Here is a 17,813-nt window from a genome sequence, read left to right on the forward strand (position 1 = left end):
TTGGAAACAATGTGATAAGTGATTCAAAGGTGGGGATGAGGAAGTTGAAGTAAAATAAGAATGTTAATCAAAATTTATGTATAATATCTTGAATTTTGCTTAAAGATGGCTAATCCTATGCAGAAAAAAAGACATCCAAATTTTGAAAAAAATTCAATCCAAATTGAAAAAAACTGGATTGAATTTACTATTAGTGACTATAATAATTTGGGTGTTATTTCCCCTCAAATATCATAAAATATGTGGTTTATTTCTTCAGAAATAAGTTTCTTGGTATTTTTTAACTTTAATGATTTTGTTCTAAATAGGCATTTTTTTTAATCAAGCAGCCTCTTTACAAAATCAGGAACCATCATGAATTCATTTATGTTCAAATATTATGAGTTGGCTATTTTGATTTCCCTAATACAGTATGGAGATGCATGAGGAGTTAGGGAATCAATATTGATTGGCTTTCTTTTGTGAGAATTAACTTAGAATTGAAAACAAACATAGCTTACTATTTAGAAATCTTATTCAATCGAAATTACTACTTTCAGAAGCAGGTTTTTAGGTAGCTGACATTTATAGAGCATTTATTTTATCCTATGACATTTATTTTATTCTATGTCAGGCACTATATACATAAAGTGATGCCCACTTTATTTATAACATCTCACTCGTGCCTCTAAAAACCTTCTGCAGTAGGTAACATTATCCTTTATCACAGATGGGAAAACTGATTTAGAAAAGTAAGTAATTGCCCAAGGTAAAAATAATGCTTGTAAAGTAACCGACTTATATTCAAACCCAGACCTTTCTGATGTCAAGGCCCAAGATCTTCCCATTGACTCTATAATGCCTTCCCCAGTGAAACAATCCCAGATCCGTAGATGAATTTATTAATACTAACCCATCGCTGCTGAATGCTTTTATTTTTAAAAATGCTTGTATTATGGAAATTTTCAAACATACACAAAAGGGGCAGAAATAGTATTATGAATCCCAAGTGTCCATTATCACCTAGAGTCAAAAATATGTGCAAATTTACACAAATTTAGTATTAGATATTAAGAAGTTATTGTTAATTTTATGTAGTATGATAATTTCTTAATATCTTTTAGTATCCAATCTCTGTACATTATCCTAGATTTCCTAAAAATTGTCTTTTTTCTTGTTTAAATTTTTAGAAAATTTTTAAAGTTCATTCATTTACTCTGGAGAGAGACAGAGATAGAAAAAAAGGGAGACAGAGAATCTCAAGCAGGCTCTGCGCTGTCAGTGCAGAGTCCAATGTGGAGCTCAAACTCAAAACTGTGAGATCATGACCTGAGTGGATATCAAGAGTTGGACACTCAACTGACTGAGCCACCAAGGCACCCTTAAATTTTTATAACTTTTATGTCTTAGGTGACTTTGAATTTATATTTCCATTTCTTCCACTTTTCTTCAACTCATTTACTTAAAAAAAAAACTGAATTACTTTCCTCTAAAATTCCCCATAGTCTTGATTTGATTTCTTGTGTTCTTACAGTATCATTTAACATGCCTTTCTCTGTGCTTCATATTTTCTGCAAACTGGTGGTTATAGACTTTATAAATTCAATTTAAATTATTCTAGAAATAATATTTCTTAAATGGTATGAGTTCTTCCTAGTGTATCATTATCAGAAAGCACTTAATGTAAGTCTGTAACATTCTGAATAACGTTCAGGGGTTGTCATACAGATTCATCTATCATGAAGTTCTTTCATCAGCTCTTCACCCAATAGTTTTAATAGCCATTGATGTTTTTACCTAGGTGCATTATTGCATTATTTGTGCTGAGGTGTAATTCAAATGCCATAAAATTCACCTTCTCAAGTGTAAAGTCCAAACGTTTTTAGTATGTTCACAGGGTTGAGCAACTATCAGCACTAATTCCAGTTTATTCTAATGTGTTTTAGTCTCTATAAATCTGCCTATTCTGAACATTTCATAAAAGCAGAATCATAAAACATGTAATATGTCCCATCTGACTCCCTCACTTAGCACAATATTCATGTTGAAACATGTATAAGTACTTCATTCGCTTTTATGGCTGGCAAATATTTTCTTGTATGGATATATCACATTTCGTATATTGATTGATCTGTTGATAGACATTTGAGTTGTTTCTACTCTTTAGTTATGAATAATGCTATGTATATTCATATACAATTTTTATGAGCATATGTTTTCAATTTTGGGGTATATACCTACTTGTAGAATTGTTTTGTCATATGATAGCTCTATGTTTAACTGTTTGAAGAACTTACAGAAGTCACTTCCAAGTGACTGTATAATTTTATACTATCTCAAATAATAAATCAGGATTCAAATTTCTCCAAATCCTCTTCAACACTTGTTATTGTATATCTTTTTGATCATAGCCATGCTAATGAATGTGATTGGTTTATTATTTGTTGATTTGCACTTTCTTTTTAATTTTTTTTAATGTTTTTATTTATTTTTGAGACAGAGCAAGACAAAGCATGAGCAGAGGAGGGGCAGAGAGAGGGGAAGACGCAGAATCTGGAGCAGGCTCCACGTTCTGAGCTGTCAGCACAGAGCCTGACATGGGGTTTGAACTCACGGAATGTGAGATCATGACCTAAGCTGAAGCTGGACACTTAACCGACTAAGCCACCCAGGCGCCCCTAATTTGCACTTTCTTAATGATGTTAAGCATCTTTTCATGTGTTTACTGACCATTTGTACAACTTATTTGGAGAAATTTCCATCCAAATCCTTTGTACGTACTTAAAACATTAGGTTGTTATCTTATTGTGTTGTAACAATTCTTTATACATTTCAAAATACTAGTCCCTCATCAGATGTAAGATTTGCACATATCTCCCCCATTTTTTGAGTTGTCTTGTTTTTACTTTCTTGACAATGTTCTCTATAGCACAAAAGTTTCTTTTTTTTTTTTTAATTTTGATGAAGTCCAATTTATCTATTTCTTCTTCAGTTGCTGGTATTTTAGTGTCATATCTAAGAAACTAATGCCTATTCTTAGTCATGAAGATTTATATCTGTGAAGATTTACAGTTTTGTTTTCTTATAAGGTTTTTATAGTTTTATCTCTTACATTTAGGTCTTTTATCTATTTTGAGTTAAATTTTTATAGTGTCAGGTAGGTGTACAGATTATTTATTTTGTATGGGAATATCCTGTTGTTCCAGCATCATTTGTTAGAAAGACTATACTTTCTCCCAACCAATATTCTTGGCACCATTGCCAAAAATCACTTGACCATGAGTTTATGGGTTTATTTACAGACTCTTGATTTTATTCCATTGACTTGTATGTCGTTTTTATGTCAGTACCATGTAGTTTCATTACCACAGATTCTCTAAATTAATTTTGTAAAGTCTGTAGTATTTATTGTGTGTGACCTGAAGCCTCTGCTTGGGTAGCTTAGTGGTCATCTAATGATGGGACAGATATTTTCTTAAATTTCTAGAACCAGTAAAGTCTACCCATGCTTGTCTGCCAAGGGGCTGTACATGTGTATTGTGATATGCCTTTAATGCTCAGCCAGGCAGTTGACAACTATGCCTTAGCCTTTACTTCCTATTTGTACAAAACTTCTAGGTCAACCAGACATGAGAATTCCATGGCTGCCGATAGGCTCTATTCACACTATATAGTAATATTCAACTTAGCAGAGTTGGAACTAAAGGAGAATCTATGCTTACTATATTTTTTTTCTTTTTTCTTTTTCTTTTCTTTTTTTTTTCTTTTCTTTTTTTCTTTTCTTTTCTTTTTTTCTTTTCTTTTTTGTTTTCTTTTCGAGACCATAAGCGGGGAAGGGGGTGCTGAGGGAGAGGAAGTGGGAGAGGGAGAGGGAGAGGGACAGAGAGAGAGAGAGAGAGAGAGAGAGAGAGAGAGAATTTCAAGCAGACTCCACATGCAGCATGGAGCCCCATGTGGGGTTGATCTGATGACCCTGGGATGATGACCTGAGCTGAAATCCAGAGTTAGACGCTTAACCAACTGAATCACCAAGGCACCCCTACACTTACTATACTATATTGAGTTCTCTGATATCTCTACCTCATTTCTGTCCTATGTGAAAAATGTGGTGAATGAGCAATTGAGAGCCATTATTACATAAAAGGTTGTGATCTGTAAGATACTGCTCATTGATGTAAAACAAACTTGCAAAGTCATAAAAACGGAGGGGAAGCTATGTCCTTAAAGCACTAATAAACTTGGTGAGTATGTGTTTGAAACAACATGCTAAAGCAGAGGCTGTGGACCATCACAGTCTGCTTTCTCCATCTTCCTAACTAACACTATTTTATGAAGTATACAGAGCTCATTCCAGGATACCAATCAAAACCTAGCACCTTGTGGCCTAGGAGAATGGGCAGGGTTAGAAGAATTAGGGAAGAAATGAGGAAAAATTATCCATAGAAACACAAAAAGACTATAATGAAAAAGGTATAGATACGTTCACAGATATTATAGATAAAATTTTTGTTTTAAAAAGCCTTAAAAATAGTCATAGGCATTTAAAGAAGACAAGATAAAGCAAATAAATATAGATGACAGAATATAAAGCACACAAATATTTTGACTAGTATGATATTAATTTCACTACCAACCACTAGTAGGCCCTTGTAGTGTAAGGTTTAAAATTAAGATTTAATATTAAGTGCTACCTTGACATGTTAGAACATCATAGGACCCCGATGACCTACACATAAGTTACCACTTTTCACCAAAAATGCCCCATTAGAAAAGGCTCTCCACTCAGCTAGTTCCACTATCAGCCAGAGCAGCTATACTTCACCAGGTCCTCAACCTAATAGGTTTCACTTATCAGCCTGTGAAATTATTCACAGAAGCCAGTTACATCCTCCTACAGAAACCAGGTGTCACCCACCCTCTAGTTACAATAAAGACAGCCTCCCATAATCCCTGCTTGTCTACTCTGCTCCTGAGTATAACCCCGTGTGGCTCTGCATGGCTCCCTGTCCTCCCCAGGCTGTGAGTATGTGTGCCTCACAAAACTGCTATTAATATCATCCAACCCATGTCATCTGTTGTGTGTTCAGCCATCTCACACTATTTGGGGGCAGGGATCCTTCTCTTGGCAACAGAATGAAGAGGAGGTGATTCAAACAATCCTGAGTGTTTCCCAGAAGACATATGTATTTTGAGAGGAATATTAATTATTCTAGTGTCATAGGTGATGGTTTGATATACTTTTTTTCTTTATGGCAACATATTCTTCCCTACTGTCACTTATAACTGAAGTATTTATTTCTTTTAGATAGAGAATGGGATATAAAAAGAACATAATTTCTACAAATTCTAACCTTCACATCTCCTTGCTTTATACACATATTCTGCCTGTACCCTGTTACTGTGGATGAGTGGTGACGATTACTAGAAAAAGCCAAACTCTATACTTACATACTACATTCCATCTCTTCTTGCCTAATCAAGCCACCATTCTTGTAATTCCCTCCATTTCCTGCATCTTCAGATTCTCTCTTTGTATTTTCAATAAGCAAGCAAATATGTGATCATTTCTACCATGTTATAAACAACAACTACAAAAACAATTAAGAGCTTCTTTTGATCCTAATTTTCCCACCAGTTTACATCCACCTTCTTACATCCCCTTCATACCATTACTATGCAAGAATTTTCTATGCATGTTTTCTGTCTTTTCTGTTTCAATTTTCTCTTGTTCTTACTCTAACCAGGCTTTTCCTGCCACCAATACAGCTGTAATAATGATATCAATGAACTGTATGATGTTAAATGCAAAGGTCACTTGTCAGATTTAATGTTACTTAACAATATGGAACATGGTAGAGCCTTCCTTCCCTGTTGCAACCCTTTCTTTTCTTGTCAGACAAGATATCACATACTCCTGGTTCTTCTCTTGCCTTGTGAGTATTCCTACTCAGTTCCACTGAATGAATCAATCACTCAAGATTATTCCTTATCTTGAACTATCAGTGCAAAAGAGTTCCAAAATTGCATTCAAATATATTTTCTTTTCTATTTTAGTTATCTCATTTGTCCCAGGGTATTAAAAACCTTTCATTTTCTGGTGATTCCCTAGCTTATATTTTAGGGTATTATTTATCCAAGAGACTTCAGGATCAAATATCTGTTTACTCAACATAGTGGTGTGTCTATAAAATAAACACTGCATAATTAAGAGATCCAAAACTAAACTTATATTTCCCCCACTTCAACCTTATTTTCACACACTCTCTTTTATCCCAGAAAATGGTAACCGAACACTTGTTTTCTCCCCCCACCCCTCCTCCACACCTCCTAAGTGTATTTATTTTGAGAGAGAAAGCATTAGCAGGGGAGGGGCAGAGAGAGAGGGAGACAGAATCCCTGTGCTGTCAGCACGAAGCCTGAGGCGGCGCTTGAACCCTTCAACTGTGAAATCATCATCTGAGAGGAAATCAAGTCTGATGCTCAACCAACTGAGCCTCCCAGGCACCCTGTAACTGAACACTATAACTTGGGCAAAAAAAAAAAAATAGAGAAAGAAAAAATAAGTGAAAAATTTAGTCTTTCCTCAATTATTTTCTTTCAAAAATTCCCAGAGTCTCCACCAACATGAGGTAATTATATATTTATGTCTAAATTATTTTAAAAGCTTTTAAACAGACTCCATGCTTTCCATTCTTTCTTGACTTGCTTTAATTCCTGTTTCACATTGTGAGTTAGATAAAAGAGATTTAGTCTATTCTCAGTGTTTGTTTTAAAATTGAAATCAGACGATCATTCCTCTCCTCAAAACCCTCAAATAAATTCCTATCATCTCAAATAATGATCTGGAATCCTTATAATTTTATTCAAGTCTGGTTATTTCCTTTAACTTGTATAAATGCTTAAAAATATAAATACCTAAGGATAACTCTAACAAATTTGTTATTGATGCAGGGCTATAAAGTCACCAAGCCAACAGTATAGAAAACCCAGAAATAAACTCACACATACACACACATTTAATTTGCAATGGAAACAGTTAAGTTGTGGTCTTTTAACAGTCTTTTAAAACAAAATAAAACAAGACCATTTTAGTAAAATTAGTAACCCCCCAAAAGTGAAATAAAATTGTACTACAACCATACATACACATGCACGACCACACAAACCACACAGATTCCTCACGGGTTAACTTAAAAATAAAATTATTGATTTTAATTATAATGCAGCATCCTTATGACCTCACGAAATATTTCTTTTTTTAATGTTTTTATTTATTTCTGAGACAGAGAGAGACAGAGCATGAGCAGGGGAGGGCCAGAGAGAGAGGGAGACACAGAATCCGAAGCAGGCTCCAGGCTCTGAGCTGTCAGCATAGAGCCTGATGTGGGCCTTGAACTCACGGACTGTGAGATCATGACCTGAGCTGAAGTCAGACGCTTAACTGACTGAGCCACCTAGGCGCCCCTGAAATATTTCTTAAACAGAACACAAAAAATAGAAACCATGAAGAAAAAGTTTGATGTATTTAGCTACATTAAAATTAAGATCATTTGATCACCAAAAGACAGTATAAAAAGTCTGATAAGACAAACCTGATATTTTAGTAACCTACCAAGACATACAAAGCATCCTAAAGCTAGTTTAGAAAAACAAGAATGTACTACTTTTTATACTTTGTGGGTTAACTGGCTTCAGCTGGAATCTTCTTTTGTTCTACATGGTATAGCTAAAGTCAATCAGGCAATTTGACTTAGTTGGAAGCCCAGCTGGGACTGAAGCATCCTAGATGGCTGTTCATCCATCAGAATCTCTCCCCACTTGGCCTCTCATCATTCTTGGCCCAGCTAATTTATAGTATGGCAGCTGGGATCCAACAGGAAACATTGCAAGAGGACAAGTTCCAATGTACAAGTGTTTATCAAACCTCTGCTTGATAATATCCCATTGGCCAAAGCAAGTCAGTTGGCTAAGAAAAAATATGGAACGGTGTTGTTAAAATATGTAACTATGGGAGGCATACTGCTGCACAACACCATGTAAGGTATACTTACATGAACTGTAAGTATGAACTGTAAGGTATACTTATCAGTGTTCTCTTCACTTCAAAAATATAACATTGAGTAAAAGAAACATGTCACAAATGAATGTATGACATGAATTTATTTATATTATTGAAAATTTTATATAGTGCTTAGGAATAATGATATATGCAATAATCCTATAAAGACTTAATGAATTGAAAACAATATTCAGAATAACAATTATTTTGCAGTGGGGGGAATAAGAAGGAAGCTCTCAGGGGGCCTCTTAGATTCTACAATATTCCACTTATTGGCCTGAGTAGAAGATACAGAATTTTTAAAATTATTGCTCACTATTTCTCAGTTTTTCATGTAAGTTCTTTTTGTTTATCCTTTAATTCACAATCACATTATTATATACGATAGATATTGAAGGCAAATGAGATCCATTATGTATATAACTGGTCATATCGGAAAGCAAAACAAAACAGAACACACACATAACATGAGGAGTTAAAAAGACAATAAAGACTTGAGATATGTCATAATGAAGTATCATTTACCAGAAAAAAATGATAAAAATCAAGAGATTAAAGTTAGAGAATGTAAAAGAGAAACAAGATTCATGAACATATGAAAAGGAAAAAATAAGTTATTTAAAGCAGGAAAAATTCTGCTTTAATTCATATTTCTCTACAGCAATATTTAAGAGCTATAATGTAAACTGTAAAGTAATACCTATAATGTTTTATAAAAAAACAATGTAAACAAAGAATTTTATTTCGTAGAACTCCATTCCAAAAAAACTATAGCATAAATACATAAAATAAATATATAAATGGTTGAATGAATAGATAGATAGATGGAAAAAAAACATTAAATTCAGCCATTCAAGATATGATTAAAAGCAAAGGGGAAGAGGAAACCATACTGAAAGGATATTTGTAGTCACTGAATGAATTCAAATAACTAAGACTAAACAACTGTGAGGATTCTTTGATTACTTAAAATATATTTCATTCCTGGTCAGCAAAGTGAGTAATAATAATAATAATAATAATAATAATAATAGAGTAATAATAGCTGTGTAAATCTGCTTATTTCCTCTTTTATGAAGCTACAGTATTTTATAACTTACAAGCTGTTTAAAATTAGCAACTTTATAACTTTATATATTACAAAATTCAAGATTTATCACTCTAACTTTCCCTGCTTCAGATCAGTTACTCTCAACTCTAGTTTCATGCTAGAGGAATATTTAAAACTCCTGATAATCCAGCCACACCCTCTTGCATCAATTAAATCAGAACCTATAGGGGAAAGCTCAGGCATCAGGATTTACAATGTTCCCTCTGGCGACCCAGTGTGTAGCCACAGAGTTCTGAGTATGTTTCCTAAATTTAAATAGAGTTTATGGTAATTGTATGTCTTGTGATAAAACAAGATTTATCTGAAATTCATTAATTTCTGCACTTTGTTTTTAGCTCCTTTGTTTAAATGCAGTTGCCTTTTAATCATTTTTTTCTAAAACAGTATTCTCTTTGTGTACCTTTATCAACCTATATTATCTTCATCTTTGTATCTTTTTATGTGCAGTAGAGTGTCTCTATAATGTAAATGAATTTTCTCAGAAACTATCTTCAAGTGTTAGAATTTTGGTCTGAATTTTAAATTTTATGTGATTATTCACTATTGCTTGATATTTTACAACACATATGCTTCATTTTTACAAAAGAATTCAATCAAACTATTTTAAGTTTTATTTTTGAAGTATTGAATTATTTCAGTTTCATATTGTATGTTAGATAATCGCTCATATCCAAATTTACAGTGCCAGTTCCTCTTTGAAAGATTACATATTCACTTACTAATAATTGAAAATAACATTTTATTAAAAGTATTTGACAATAAAATATTTGTTTGTCTAGAATTTGGTGCCTAGTTTTTATGTGTATGAAGCTAGAACGAGGCAATAGATGCCTGCAGTTTAACATTTCACAGCTTGTACTGGTGAAAATATCTGTATCAATGATGTGATAGTTAAATGGGTATACATCAAGGCTAAAAGAAGGAAATGAATATCCATAATTAAATTTTTATATGTTATAGCTTGCGGTGTTGAAATAAATATCTGTCAATGACATGAATGCTAAATGGTTATGTGTCAGCATCTAGAGTACAGAAATTAATATCCTCAATTAAATGTCTATATGTTATGTAAGATTTTGACACAGAAATTCTTTACAACTGGAAATTCCTTTAAGAGTATTTCTATTTTAGAAAAGATAAGATCTGTGTATTTGCTCCTTTTGAAAACATAGAAAGGGTGAAGCACTGAGGGAATTTAATTTATAGAATGTTTGTGATTTTTTAACAGTAAATGACAGATAAGTCACTTCACATCTCCTTTATGATTTTAATTTCCCAGTACACTAAAAAAGTTGAATCTCTTTTCCCTTTCATTTTTAGCTCTTTATATCAGTCATCTTTGACCATTTTCATTCCATTAAAAGTCAATAGGTTAGAAAAAGTTACATACAATCATAAAATTAAGAAGGATCCTAGCAACAAAATTAATCAAGTTCTAATGAGAAAATATTTTAGTATATTACAAACAATTTTTCTGTATAGTGTCAATGCTTTGAAAACAATTCAAAAAATTTAAAATATCTTGCTTATATAGAGAAATGATATGCAAGTATTTAAGTATCTTTTAGGACTACAGAAAACTCCATCTCCCTGAGAACTCTAACTACTGGACATTTCAAATAGCCTTGCAATCGGTTCATTCACAACACAGAAATTCATTTAGAGACACTCTTTAGTTAATAGTCTTTCAGAATGATGTCTATTTGGGAAATGGTTTAGAAATAGCAAATGGCAAATTCAGCTATAGTAGGTTATAGTAGGTTGAAGATTCTTCTGGAAATTCTGTAAGGGTAATGTTCATTAACTAGGAAAAATAAGTCAATTGTTACTACATTGTAAGAAGAAGCAGGTATGACAAACTAATATTAGAAATAATGCAGTTTCATTGTCTACGGATCCTAAACAAGAAATGCAAACGCTTAACCACATACCAACTATAAATTATTTCTTTTCATGTGGCATTCACATTAGAAATATGCATCTTCACAACTAAACTTCAGTATACAAATACAAAAACACATTCATACACATGTGCATGGTAGCAACTCACTACAAACTTTGTTTTGTTAATTTATAGGAGAATCAGCATTTGGAAATTTTAGTTGCCATTAGCAAATCCCTTTTCCCTCAAGATTTCTCCATTTTGAGCACAAATCAAGCGCTACTTTGTGCTCGCATCAGGCGGTATGTGTACAAGTATCCTGGCAACCACATGTGCAGTTGCATTGACCCCTTGAAGCACCGGATGAGAGGAAAATTACTAAGGTCAAGAAATAAGTTTTACGGAAAAACTGCCATAAGTAATAAAATTTCTCTGAGTTGTGTTTTTTTTTTTTTCTGAGCCAGTAGCATTTTCACCAGATGAATCAATAAACTCTTGATTTTAGAGACATTTGCCTTTACTACCTAAATAAGAATGTGAGGTCACAATCATGAAATGGGTTTTCATTCTATGACAATATAATATAGATCCAGACCCCCAATATGAATACTTTTAATTCATTACCTGAATATTTCTTTTACTCTAGATTGGAGAGTTTTTCCATTATTATGATTCATATATGAAAATATATCTGAACACCTTGAAAATATGAAATGGTCTGAATGCACTGGTTAGACTGTATATGCTGAGCATGCTAAACTGCTGTTGATAATGATCTTAATTACCCCAGCATCCACTCTGGACAGACTAACCTCTCAACTGCATCAATGATGATGAAAAATTATCCAGTCCCAATGTACCATAAAAAACATACACCTTCTCTGACTTGCTGCTTACAGTTTGGGAGGGGTCAGTAAGAGAACACTAAAAAGTGTTCAACGGGCCACATTCTATCATCAGTCTACTTAAAAGACTAAAAAATGTTCCCTAATATTTAGCCAGACACATTTTTCTATTACCACTTCAGCCTGTGAACATAAAAACATATTGATTACATGAAAATTGCAAATGTTAATTTTTACAAAACTTAGCTTTTAATGTAAAAGAAAAGAAAGGTAAAACACCTGAAGAAACTGGAAAAAGAACAGAGTAAAATAAAAAAAAAATAAGAGAATAAATAAGGATAGAAATAACAAAATTTAAAAAAATCAATAGCAAAGATTTAAAAACGAAAACAAGTAGTTGAGGGGCTCATGGGTGGATCAGTCAGTTAAGTGTCCGACTCTTAATTTCAGCTCAGGTCACAATCTCACAGTTTCATGAGTTTAAGCCCCACCTTGGGCTCTGGGCTGACAGCACAAAGGCTGCTTGAGATTCCCCCTCTCTGTGCCCCTACCCTGCTCGCACTCTCTCTGTCCTTCCAACAATAAACACATTAAAAAAAAAACTTAAGAACAAGTAGTTGAGAAGATTGTTCAAGATTTTTGTGTTTTGACAAGACTGATGAAGAAAAAGTATAGAACAAAAAAAGTCAAAATTATTGATACAATCGAGTTTAAAATACAATATTAATAAATTTGTGTTAACAAATTTGATTAATTGAAATGTATACATTTCTTATAAAAGTAACGCCAAAACCAGAGAAAGAATAATAGAAAGTTACATATTGCACAGACCTGCAAGCTACTAATTTTTGTAAATAATTTTAGGATTTTCCTCCCAATTTACCATGTTTCTACATGCTAAAATGGACGTGTTTTCCTATTTCTTATACAGTTGATCTTTATACTCATTACTTTCTTAACAGGTTCTTTAAATTCCTGAAGTACATGAGATGAAAACGCTTTTATCTATTTTGAACTTTATACAGCATATAAAATCTGTATTTATATTTTGAATCCTCTAATTACTAATAGATAATATTACATTGCTCTTCCAAAACTTTAGGCAGAACACTGAAATAAATGTATTTAAAAAGAATATATATATGTATTTCTAACTATATAATTGTTTCTATGTATTTGTATGTGTGATATACATCATACATATATACATAGGTCATAAACATAAATATAGAACAAATAATTATAAAAATAAAAAAATAAAAACTTGTATTAATATTTTTGAAAGTTAGTACTAAGATATACTAATCGGGGCAGCCTTGAAAATATAATAAATGAGTGATCCAGCTGCTGTACTTTAATATTCCTAACAACATTTTTGAAAGCACAGAGAGCTGATGGGCTGCTCCCAGCCAAGATTCCAGTGCAACAGGGATACTAACACAGATCTGTTTCTGGTATAAACAAACTTCTCTGCTTACCGGCTTTGGCTTGAAGGCTTCCCAAAGGCTTCGCCAAACCTGCCTTAGATTGCACAGTATTACAGTTTCTCTTTCTATTGCACTCAGGGTCAGACTTGCATTGTCTTCTCAGCCTGTCCAGACCCCTTCTCTCATAAAGCCATTTTTTTCTAAAAAAAAATCCTTATATATTTAATCATGTCTTAGTGTTGATTTTTCAGGAAAACTGGGTCACAACTTGCTTGATCTCACATGTACTACTAAGTTATGCTAATCATTACCAAAGCCTAGTCAGAAGTACTTCTAAGGAAATTCACAAGAAAAAGATTAGCAAATGTGTTTTATAAAGTTTTCATTGCATTTCAAAATACTTACTTGTTAATGCAAAGAAGAATGTGCACTGAATTTTTTCTCTAGATTTTTATTTAAATTCCACTAAGTGTACATATAGTGTAATATTAGTTTCAGGTGTAGAATTTAGTGACTCATCACTTACATACAACACCCAGTGCTCATCACAACTGCCCTCCTTAAATACACATCATACAGCCTCTGGCCTACCTCCCCGCTAGTACCCGCCCCCCCCCCCCCAGTTTGCTGTCTGTAGTTAAGAGTCTGTTTCCTGGCTTGTGTCTCTTTTTTCTCCCTTATGTTCATCGCTTTTATTTCTTAAATTCCACATATGAGTAAAATCATATGGTATTTGTCTTTTTCTGACTGACTTAACTTCATTTAGCATAATACTCTCTAGCATTATACACATCATTGCAAATGGCAAGATTTCATTCTTTTTGATGACTAAGTAATATTCCATTATATATACACCACATCTTCTTCATCTTTTCCTCAGGTGATGGACATTTGGGCTCTTTCCATAACTCAGCTATTGTAGATAATGCTGATCTAAACACTGGAGTACATGTATCACTTCGAATTAGTAGTTTTGTATTCCTTGGGTAAATACTTAGTAGTGCAATTGCTGGATCTTAGGGTAACTCTATTTTTGACATTTTGAGGAACCTCCATTCTGTTTTCCATAGTGGCTACACCAATTTGCATTCCGACCAACAGCACATGAGGATTCTGAGGGAAATTTTATAGTGGCCTCTAGCATCAGTCTAAAGTTTACAACCACTTGGTATCAATGAGTATGGATTGTTTATGTAAACAATCTAATAATTATAATTTTATTGTAAATACAATAAAATTGACTCAATATAAAGTAAAAAGAAAAAATCACCAGTATTCTCTAAATTGCAAGACCATCCTAATTAGCACATAGTGTTTTCTTGAATTTTTGAAGATTATAATTGCCTTTGAAAATGTGTTGAAATTTATAGAACTTCTTTCCATAATAATGCACATATATATAATTTTTCCCGTGTGTGTGTGTGTGTGTGTGTGTGTGTGTGCAGGGTTACACAGCCCTTTGCCTTAGAGACAGGAGGCATATTACTTTCTAAGTTGATTTTATTTTTCAGTGAGTAAATTATAATGATGAGTGCATTATTCTTAAATAGCATCATTAAATTATATAAAATATGTAATCAACTTTGTTTATTTAACCAATTTTCCACTGTAGTATTTTAAAAAGCTTTGGATATTACTGTAGTTAAGTATTTGAGTATATTAATAATTATTTGCATAGGATGTATTTCTAGCACTAGAATTCCTATATAAAATATGCTTATTAAAAATATAAAAATACACACTACCCTAAAAATTTCAAAATAAAGTACTTGTTTATCTGAGTCCTTAATGTCACTAATTATAATTTATTTTATCATTGATAAATTGAGGGTGAAATGTCATTTTATTGTTTAAATATATATTTCACTGATTTCTAGAGAAGTCCACTTACCTACCTTTTTTCCCCATAGTGTTTATTGTTTTTGTTTTCCTTTGTTAATTTCCTCCATACTACATTTTCTCTATCTCTCTATTAATAAGTTGAATTGCATTAATGGAATTAGAACAATCTGTTCTTGCCTTTCTGGAGTGACTGCAATTGTCTATACTGTGTTGTTTAATTACATTTGTTAATATTTAATAAAGTTGAACATCCATAATTAGATTCATTTTTTTATTTTTTAATATTTATTTTTGTTACATTTTTGCATTAGTGATTTGCTGGCTCTATGAAAACAGCTTATGCTTTGAAAGGGTTAAATTTTAGCTTCAAATCACCCCTGCACTTTTCCGAGGCTAGAGTTCTCTGGGAAGTCTCAAGTTGCTTATTGTATCTTTCATCCTTCTTACTTCTCTGTTAGATTTTCTATTTTTTCAGGGGTTCTTAAACCCTAATTTTCTCAACGTTTATTTATTTTTGGGACAGAGAGAGACAAAGCATGAAAGGGGGAGGGGCAGAGAGAGAGGGAGACACAGAATCGGAAACAGGCTCCAGGCTCCGAGCCATCAACCCAGAGCCTGACGTGGGGCTCGAATTCACGGACCGCGAGATCGTGACCTGGCTGAAGTCGGACGCTTAACCGAGTGCGCCACCCAGGCGCCCCTAAACCCTAATTTTCTAAAAGTATTTCTTTCATCTAGTTTTTGGTAGCTGTTACCATGGATTTTTGAAGTACTCTTTTCTAAGCTCAGATTTATTTCTAATCTCAAGAACTGTATGTTCCGATTTCATTAGAAAGTTCCTATATATTGACAAATAATTTCTAAGCAATAACAATACAAAATTACATCAAAGTTAGACCACTAAGAGTAAATTAAAGAGGTGACATTTGATTAAAAACTTAAAAAAAATATTTAACCTCACTGCTTTTAAATATTTGAGACTCAAAAAAGATTAGTCTGTGATTTAGTGTAACATCATGTCCAAAATTAAAATGAGCAGTGTAAAAGCATAAATTTCTGTTTGGTTCTGCTTCTCTTTTGTCACATCATAATGTTATTTTACCATAATTTACTCTCTTATAACATAAGAGAAGTGAAGAATATGGTCTCTGAGGTGTTTCATAGTTTTGTAATTCCGAAAGTTGAATGTCCCTAATTTTATAATGAAAACTAAAATCAGAAGTAGGTTCTAGGTCTAGATCTGTGTCATCCGTACTGATAGCATAGTTGGAGGCTTGGTATAAGTTCTCTGGGGAAAGCATACCAAAAGGAATGTAGATGGGCCTAGTATTCAGTAATGCTCACACTATGGAATGAAAAAAAAATGGGGGAAAACTAGAAAAGGAAAGAATATATTTATACTTTTAATTTGATGCAGTGTTACTGACATTGATAGAGTATAAAGTTCACCTTAAAACATGTTTTCAACAAAGATGAATTATGTTTAACTGAGTTAGGAAACCAGACAGCAGAGATAATCAATTTATGTTAATAGTTTAAAACTTACAATGAAAGTCTCACACTATTTCTTAGATTCATTTAGTGATAAGCTCATCCTCTGATATATTTTATAAATGGAACCTAAGGAAGAAGTACGGATGTCAAGAGGAAAGAGGAATTAACTATGTGACAGGAGACTACTGTTCTTTCCTTCTAAATTATAGAAACAATGCAACTGATAATATTTTGCATTTAGACTGTTTCCCTTCTAAAAGCTTAAAACAGCACAGAGATTAAACTGGATGTCCTTTTTCTTACCCATCCAACCAAGCACAAAAATGCAGCAAAAACTAAAGAGCTATTTTGATTGCTTTTCTGATAAACCCTAATCAGTGATATACTGTTTTCTTCATCATATGACAAGCTCTGTTGTCTTTAAAAACCGCCTATGTTTGTTATCATTGTTCTCTAGTCACTAAGTACAGGTATTTGACTACTGTCTTGGTGCTCAGCTGATGTTTGTGTATTGTGTGTTGAGGCAAGGGATATTTGGAAGATGAAGTGTTGACAAAGGGCTACTGACATTCATCTTTAGAGCACCTCTAGTGTATTATTAATAGGGACATTTAACAGAGAGCCGAGCTCTTATTAATCAAAATAGCATTCTTATCCAAAAGCTCTCTGGGAGAAGTTATCAATAAAGAATTTTATTGCAACAGAAATTGTGCCAGGCCATTAATATAAAACAAATACAGATAGCACTTAGAGATTGAAATTGGAAGTGGATGGGATGTCATTATGAGAAAATGGATTGAAACATGCTGAATCTCACTAATCCAATTCTTGACAGGCCATAATTTGCAACAGTGACTCTACTCATAAGAGTGTTCTGTGGTAAATTATAGATGGATGAAAAAACGTAAATTCTAAACATTTTTGAATTGTCATACCTAATTGTCTGCTGTAGCTTTATTGCCTTAGTCCAGAACTCTACCTTGGGTTTTCCTCTACAGATAAAACTTTTATTAATATGAAATATTTACATGAATATATTTAAACCATAATTACATGTTGTTTTCTAATTAACTGTTGCTTTATTCACTTAGTCTTTAATCCTAAGTTACTTATTAAAACATTTATTCTACAATCACTCTCTCTCTCTCTCATAATTGTATTTCACTAAATGAAG

General features: G+C 33.0%; 1 long non-coding RNA gene across 1 annotated transcript in view; it reads right to left on the reverse strand.

Annotated features, from left to right (window-relative positions):
• LOC128316314 (uncharacterized) overlaps window positions 1-13,571 on the reverse strand; it is an 89,373-nt gene extending 75,802 nt beyond the window's left edge. Inside the window, exon 1 of the long non-coding RNA XR_008299997.1 lies at window positions 13,355-13,571. This is a non-coding gene — a long non-coding RNA (uncharacterized LOC128316314). The remainder of the gene's footprint in view (window positions 1-13,354) is intronic.
• Window positions 13,572-17,813: the final 4,242 nt, after the last annotated feature.

The sequence above is a fragment of the Acinonyx jubatus genome, chromosome A1 (genome assembly GCF_027475565.1).
Source record: "Acinonyx jubatus isolate Ajub_Pintada_27869175 chromosome A1, VMU_Ajub_asm_v1.0, whole genome shotgun sequence".
Taxonomy (NCBI): domain Eukaryota; kingdom Metazoa; phylum Chordata; class Mammalia; order Carnivora; family Felidae; genus Acinonyx; species Acinonyx jubatus.